The sequence below is a fragment of the Taudactylus pleione genome, unplaced genomic scaffold (assembly GCF_031769625.1).
Source record: "Taudactylus pleione unplaced genomic scaffold, aTauple2 ptg000473l, whole genome shotgun sequence".
NCBI classification, from domain to species: domain Eukaryota; kingdom Metazoa; phylum Chordata; class Amphibia; order Anura; family Myobatrachidae; genus Taudactylus; species Taudactylus pleione.
In genome coordinates, this window is record NW_028284875.1 from 4,695,989 (window position 1) to 4,702,555 (window position 6,567).

Consider the following 6,567-nt stretch of genomic DNA (forward strand, 5'->3'; position numbering starts at 1 on the left):
ACCTGGGACAGTGGCTTCAAGTCCCATCTAGGATGCATGTTCCTTTGTTGCTCATTCTCATTCTGGAAGTTATGGTTTTTTTCAATACAGGTGACTGTCTTAATGGTATTGCAGAAAATCCATATATACCAAAACATACCTATTAAGTTTTAATTGCAATTTAATATCAGAGTGGCTACAAAATAACAATGTCTATTGCAATTGCTGATGGGTTTCTTGAAGTCCTTTCATCCTTGTCATCAAAAGGGTAATTTTCTGCTTTTTATATTTCTTTGGACACTGACTTTACTGACAATTTAAGTGCTACAGACCAAAAAAACAATGTTTACCTTTAAATATAGAGCACAAGTGAGATTTAACTTATTTTTAATTAAAGATACTGCACATTTTGGTAATATAGTGTATATTTTCCATATGCAACATTAAAGTTACATATATCTATACAAATATTATTTAAGATAAATAAACACTAATTATTTTACAATTTTGATAATATTGAACTGTACAACAATGGCATGAATTCATTGCAATATACACCTATGGATACATAAAACTGGGCAATAACACAAATGCACAATATAATTGATTACCTTATGATTAGAATATTACTTTTATTAGGTACTTTAGTATTGGGTGCAGTAGTTTAGTGGATTTAAAAAGTAACTAATTTAAAATTAATAAACCAAGTTAATTTACTTAGTCAACTCGATGCTAAAATCACTCAACTAAAAATAATGCGCTTTGACCATGTGCTCCTGTGGCGCAATCGGTCTGTGCGCAGGACTTATAAGACAGTATCGGTTGAGCAATTCTGAGGTTGTGAGTTCAAGCCTCACCTGGAGCAAACGTAATTTTTTTTCTTATGTCATCAGTTAATGATTATCATCTGCTTCCTGAACATCCTGATATGAAGGCAGAAAGAAAACACAAACATGACTGTTTTTAAGTACCAGTACACACAGCTGCTTTGGTTCATATGCACTGTAAACATTACTTTAGTTAGTCAACAAAATGGAATGCAAAAGACTACCTCTTTATTGGTAAAAGAGTTGCATCAATCTGTTTTGCTGCACTGTAACATGAGGGTCCACACTATCAGGTCTGGATAGTACAATCACATTTCATGCTGGGATTTGTAAAGCAAAGAAAACACATAAACGGCTTTCCTATATCGCAACAATTAATGATTATACTAATGAAAAAATCAGTTTCACTCAAAGATGTTACTAAGCCCCAGTGGCCTAATGGATATGGCACTGGCCTCCTAAACCAGGGATTGTGGGTTCAAGTCCCATCTGGGGTGATAGGCTTTATTTCATTAAAATAATTTTGGAGATGTTCCTTTTATTCTTGCTTCATACTGCACAAATGGCTCCACCAGAAACTTTTATCTGCTTATCAATCCGAAACTGTTCAGCTTGCAAAATTATGGCCCAGTATCTAAAAGCAGACATTTATCCTAATGACATTGTGGATTAGTTTTCTGAAAAGTTTACTATCACCTGGGACAGTGGCTTCAAGTCCCATCTAGGATGCATGTTCCTTTGTTGCTCATTCTCATTCTAGAAGTTATGCTTTTTTTCAATTCAGGTGACTGTCTTAATGGTATTGCAGAAAATCCATATATACCAAAACATACCTATTAAGTTTTAATTGCAATTTAATATCAGAGTGGCTACAAAATAACAATTTCTATTGCAATTGCTGATGGGTTTCTTGAAGTCCTTTCATCCATTTCATCAAAAGGGTAATTTTCTGCCTTTTATATTTCTTTGGACACTGACTTTACTGACAATTTAGGTGCTTCAGACCAAAAAAACAATGTTTACCTTTAAATATAGAGCACAAGTGAGATTTAACTTATTTTTATTTAAAGATACTGCATTTTTTGGTATTAGAGTGTATATTTTCCCTATGCAACATTAAAGTTACATATATCTATACCAAATATTATTTAAGATAAATAAACAGGAATTATTTTACAATTTTGATAATATTGTACTGTACAACAATGGCATGAATTCATTGCAATATACACCTATGGATACATAAAACTGGGCAATAACACAAATGCACAATATAATTGATTACCTTATGATTAGAATATTACTTTTATTAGGTACTTTAGTATTGGGTGCAGTAGTTTAGTGGATTTAAAAAGTAACTAATTTAAAATTAATAAACCAAGTTAATTTACTTAGTCAACTAGATGCTAAAATCACTCAACTAATAATAATGCGCTTTGACCATGTCCTCCTGTGGCGCAATCGGTCTGTGCGCTGGACTTATAAGACAGTATCTGTTGAGCAATGCTGAGGTTGTGAGTTCAAGCCTCACCTGGAGCAAATGTAATTTTTTTTCTAATGTCATCAGTTAATGATTATCATCTGCTTCCTGAACATCCTGATATGAAGGCAGAAAAAAAACACAAACATGACTGTTTTTAAGGTACCAGTACACACAGCTGCTTTGGTTCATATGCACTGTAAACATTACTTTAGTTAGTCAACAAAATGGAATGCAAAAGACTACCTCTTTATTGGTAAAAGAGTTGCATCAATCTGTTTTGCTGCAATGTAACATGAGGGTCCACACTATTAGGTCTGGATAGTACAATCACATTTCATGCTGGGATTTGTAAAGCAAAGAACACAAATAAATGGCTTTCCTATATCGCAACAATTAATGATTATACTAATGAAAAAATCAATTTCACTCAAAGATGTTACTAAGCCCCAGTGGCCTAATGGATTGTGGGTTCAAGTCCCATCTGGGGTGATAGGCTTTATTTCATTAAAATAATATTGGAGATGTTCCTTTCATTCTTGCTTCATACTGCACAAATGGCTCCACCAGAAACTTTAATCTGCTTAACAATCTGGAACTGTTCAGCTTGCAAAATTATGGCCCAGTATCTAAAAGCAGACATTTATCCTAATGACATTGTGGATTAGTTTCCTGAAAAGTTTACTATCACCTGGGACAGTGGCTTCAAGTCCCATCTAGGATGCATGTCCCTTTGTTGCTCATACTCATTCTAGAAGTTATGCTTTTTTTCAATGCAGGTGACTGTCTTAATGGTATTGCAGAAAATCCATATATACCAAAACATACCTATTAAGTTTTAATTGCAATTTAATATCAGAGTGGCTACAAAATAACAATGTCTATTGCAATTGCTGATGGGTTTCTTGAAGTCCTTTCATCCTTGTCATCAAAAGGGTAATTTTCTGCTTTTTATATTTCTTTGGACACTGACTTTACTGACAATTTAGGTGCTACAGACCAAAAAAACAATGTTTACCTTTAGATATAGAGCACAAGTGAGATTTAACTTATTTTTATTTAAAGATACTGCATTTTTGGTAGTATAGTGTATATTTTCCCTATGCAACATTAAAGTTACATATATCTATACCAAATATTATTTAAGATAAATAAACAGGAATTATTTTACAATTTTGATAATATTGAACTGTACAACAATGGCATGAATTCATTGCAATATACACCTATGGATACATAAAACTGGGCAATAACACAAATGCACAATATAATTGATTACCTTATGATTAGAATATTACTTTTATTAGGTACTTTAGTATTGGGTGCAGTAGTTTAGTGGATTTAAAAAGTAACTAATTTAAAATTAATAAACCAAGTTAATTTACTTAGTCAACTCGATGCTAAAATCACTTAACTAAAAATAATGCGCTTTGACCATGTCCTCCTGTGGCGCAATCGGTCTGTGCACTGGACTTATAAGACAGTATCTGTTGAGCAATGCTGAGGTTGTGAGTTCAAGCCTCACCTGGAGCAAATGTAATTTTTTTTCTAATGTCATCAGTTAATGATTATCATCTGCTTCCTGAACATCCTGATATGAAGGCAGAAAAAAAACACAAACATGACTGTTTTTAAGGTACCAGTACACACAGCTGCTTTGGTTCATATGCACTGTAAACATTACTTTAGTTAGTCAACAAAATGGAATGCAAAAGACTACCTCTTTATTGGTAAAAGAGTTGCATCAATCTGTTTTGCTGCAATGTAACATGAGGGTCAACACTATTAGGTCTGGATAGTACAATCACATTTCATGTTGGGATTTGTAAAGCAAAGAACACAAATAAACGGCTTTCCTATATCGCAACAATTAATGATTATACTAATGAAAAAATCAGTTTCACTCAAAGATGTTACTAAGCCCCAGTGGCCTAATGGATTGTGGGTTCAAGTCCCATCTGGGGTGATAGGCTTTATTTCATTAAAATAATATTGGAGATGTTCCTTTCATTCTTGCTTCATACTGCACAAATGGCTCCACCAGAAACTTTAATCTGCTTAACAATCTGGAACTGTTCAGCTTGCAAAATTATGGCCCAGTATCTAAAAGCAGACATTTATCCTAATGACATTGTGGATTAGTTTCCGGATAAGTTTACTATCACCTGGGACAGTGGCTTCAAGTCCCATCTAGGATGCATGTTCCTTTGTTGCTCATTCTCATTCTAGAAGTTATGCTTTTTTTCAATACAGGTGACTGTCTTAATGGTATTGCAGAAAATCCATATATACCAAAACATACCTATTAAGTTTTAATTGCAATTTAATATCAGAGTGGCTACAAAATAACAATGTCTATTGCAATTGCTGATGGGTTTCTTGAAGTCCTTTCATCCTTGTCATCAAAAGGGTAATTTTCTGCTTTTTATATTTCTTTGGACACTGACTTTACTGACAATTTAAGTGCTACAGACCAAAAAAACAATGTTTACCTTTAAATATAGAGCACAAGTGAGATTTAACTTATTTTTAATTAAAGATACTGCACATTTTGGTAATATAGTGTATATTTTCCATATGCAACATTAAAGTTACATATATCTATACAAATATTATTTAAGATAAATAAACACTAATTATTTTACAATTTTGATAATATTGAACTGTACAACAATGGCATGAATTCATTGCAATATACACCTATGGATACATAAAACTGGGCAATAACACAAATGCACAATATAATTGATTACCTTATGATTAGAATATTACTTTTATTAGGTACTTTAGTATTGGGTGCAGTAGTTTAGTGGATTTAAAAAGTAACTAATTTAAAATTAATAAACCAAGTTAATTTACTTAGTCAACTCGATGCTAAAATCACTCAACTAAAAATAATGCGCTTTGACCATGTGCTCCTGTGGCGCAATCGGTCTGTGCGCAGGACTTATAAGACAGTATCGGTTGAGCAATTCTGAGGTTGTGAGTTCAAGCCTCACCTGGAGCAAACGTAATTTTTTTTCTTATGTCATCAGTTAATGATTATCATCTGCTTCCTGAACATCCTGATATGAAGGCAGAAAGAAAACACAAACATGACTGTTTTTAAGTACCAGTACACACAGCTGCTTTGGTTCATATGCACTGTAAACATTACTTTAGTTAGTCAACAAAATGGAATGCAAAAGACTACCTCTTTATTGGTAAAAGAGTTGCATCAATCTGTTTTGCTGCACTGTAACATGAGGGTCCACACTATCAGGTCTGGATAGTACAATCACATTTCATGCTGGGATTTGTAAAGCAAAGAAAACACATAAACGGCTTTCCTATATCGCAACAATTAATGATTATACTAATGAAAAAATCAGTTTCACTCAAAGATGTTACTAAGCCCCAGTGGCCTAATGGATATGGCACTGGCCTCCTAAACCAGGGATTGTGGGTTCAAGTCCCATCTGGGGTGATAGGCTTTATTTCATTAAAATAATTTTGGAGATGTTCCTTTTATTCTTGCTTCATACTGCACAAATGGCTCCACCAGAAACTTTTATCTGCTTATCAATCCGAAACTGTTCAGCTTGCAAAATTATGGCCCAGTATCTAAAAGCAGACATTTATCCTAATGACATTGTGGATTAGTTTTCTGAAAAGTTTACTATCACCTGGGACAGTGGCTTCAAGTCCCATCTAGGATGCATGTTCCTTTGTTGCTCATTCTCATTCTAGAAGTTATGCTTTTTTTCAATTCAGGTGACTGTCTTAATGGTATTGCAGAAAATCCATATATACCAAAACATACCTATTAAGTTTTAATTGCAATTTAATATCAGAGTGGCTACAAAATAACAATTTCTATTGCAATTGCTGATGGGTTTCTTGAAGTCCTTTCATCCATTTCATCAAAAGGGTAATTTTCTGCCTTTTATATTTCTTTGGACACTGACTTTACTGACAATTTAGGTGCTTCAGACCAAAAAAACAATGTTTACCTTTAAATATAGAGCACAAGTGAGATTTAACTTATTTTTATTTAAAGATACTGCATTTTTTGGTATTAGAGTGTATATTTTCCCTATGCAACATTAAAGTTACATATATCTATACCAAATATTATTTAAGATAAATAAACAGGAATTATTTTACAATTTTGATAATATTGTACTGTACAACAATGGCATGAATTCATTGCAATATACACCTATGGATACATAAAACTGGGCAATAACACAAATGCACAATATAATTGATTACCTTATGATTAGAATATTACTTTTATTA

The 6,567-nt window shown here is 33.0% G+C and overlaps 4 non-coding genes across 4 annotated transcripts; all 4 read left to right on the plus strand.

Annotated features, from left to right (window-relative positions):
- Positions 1-751: 751 nt before the first annotated feature.
- On the plus strand, positions 752-844 carry TRNAI-UAU (transfer RNA isoleucine (anticodon UAU)). Its single transcript is given in 2 exon segments — positions 752-789; positions 809-844. It is a non-coding gene; the product is annotated as a tRNA-Ile (tRNA).
- Positions 845-1,230: 386 nt separating this feature from the next.
- TRNAR-CCU (transfer RNA arginine (anticodon CCU)) lies at positions 1,231-1,303 on the plus strand. The gene has a single exon. It is a non-coding gene; the product is annotated as a tRNA-Arg (tRNA).
- Positions 1,304-5,200: 3,897 nt separating this feature from the next.
- On the plus strand, positions 5,201-5,293 carry TRNAI-UAU (transfer RNA isoleucine (anticodon UAU)). The gene is given in 2 exon segments: positions 5,201-5,238; positions 5,258-5,293. It is a non-coding gene; the product is annotated as a tRNA-Ile (tRNA).
- A 386-nt stretch (positions 5,294-5,679) lies between these two features.
- On the plus strand, positions 5,680-5,752 carry TRNAR-CCU (transfer RNA arginine (anticodon CCU)). Its single transcript has one exon. It is a non-coding gene; the product is annotated as a tRNA-Arg (tRNA).
- Positions 5,753-6,567: the final 815 nt, after the last annotated feature.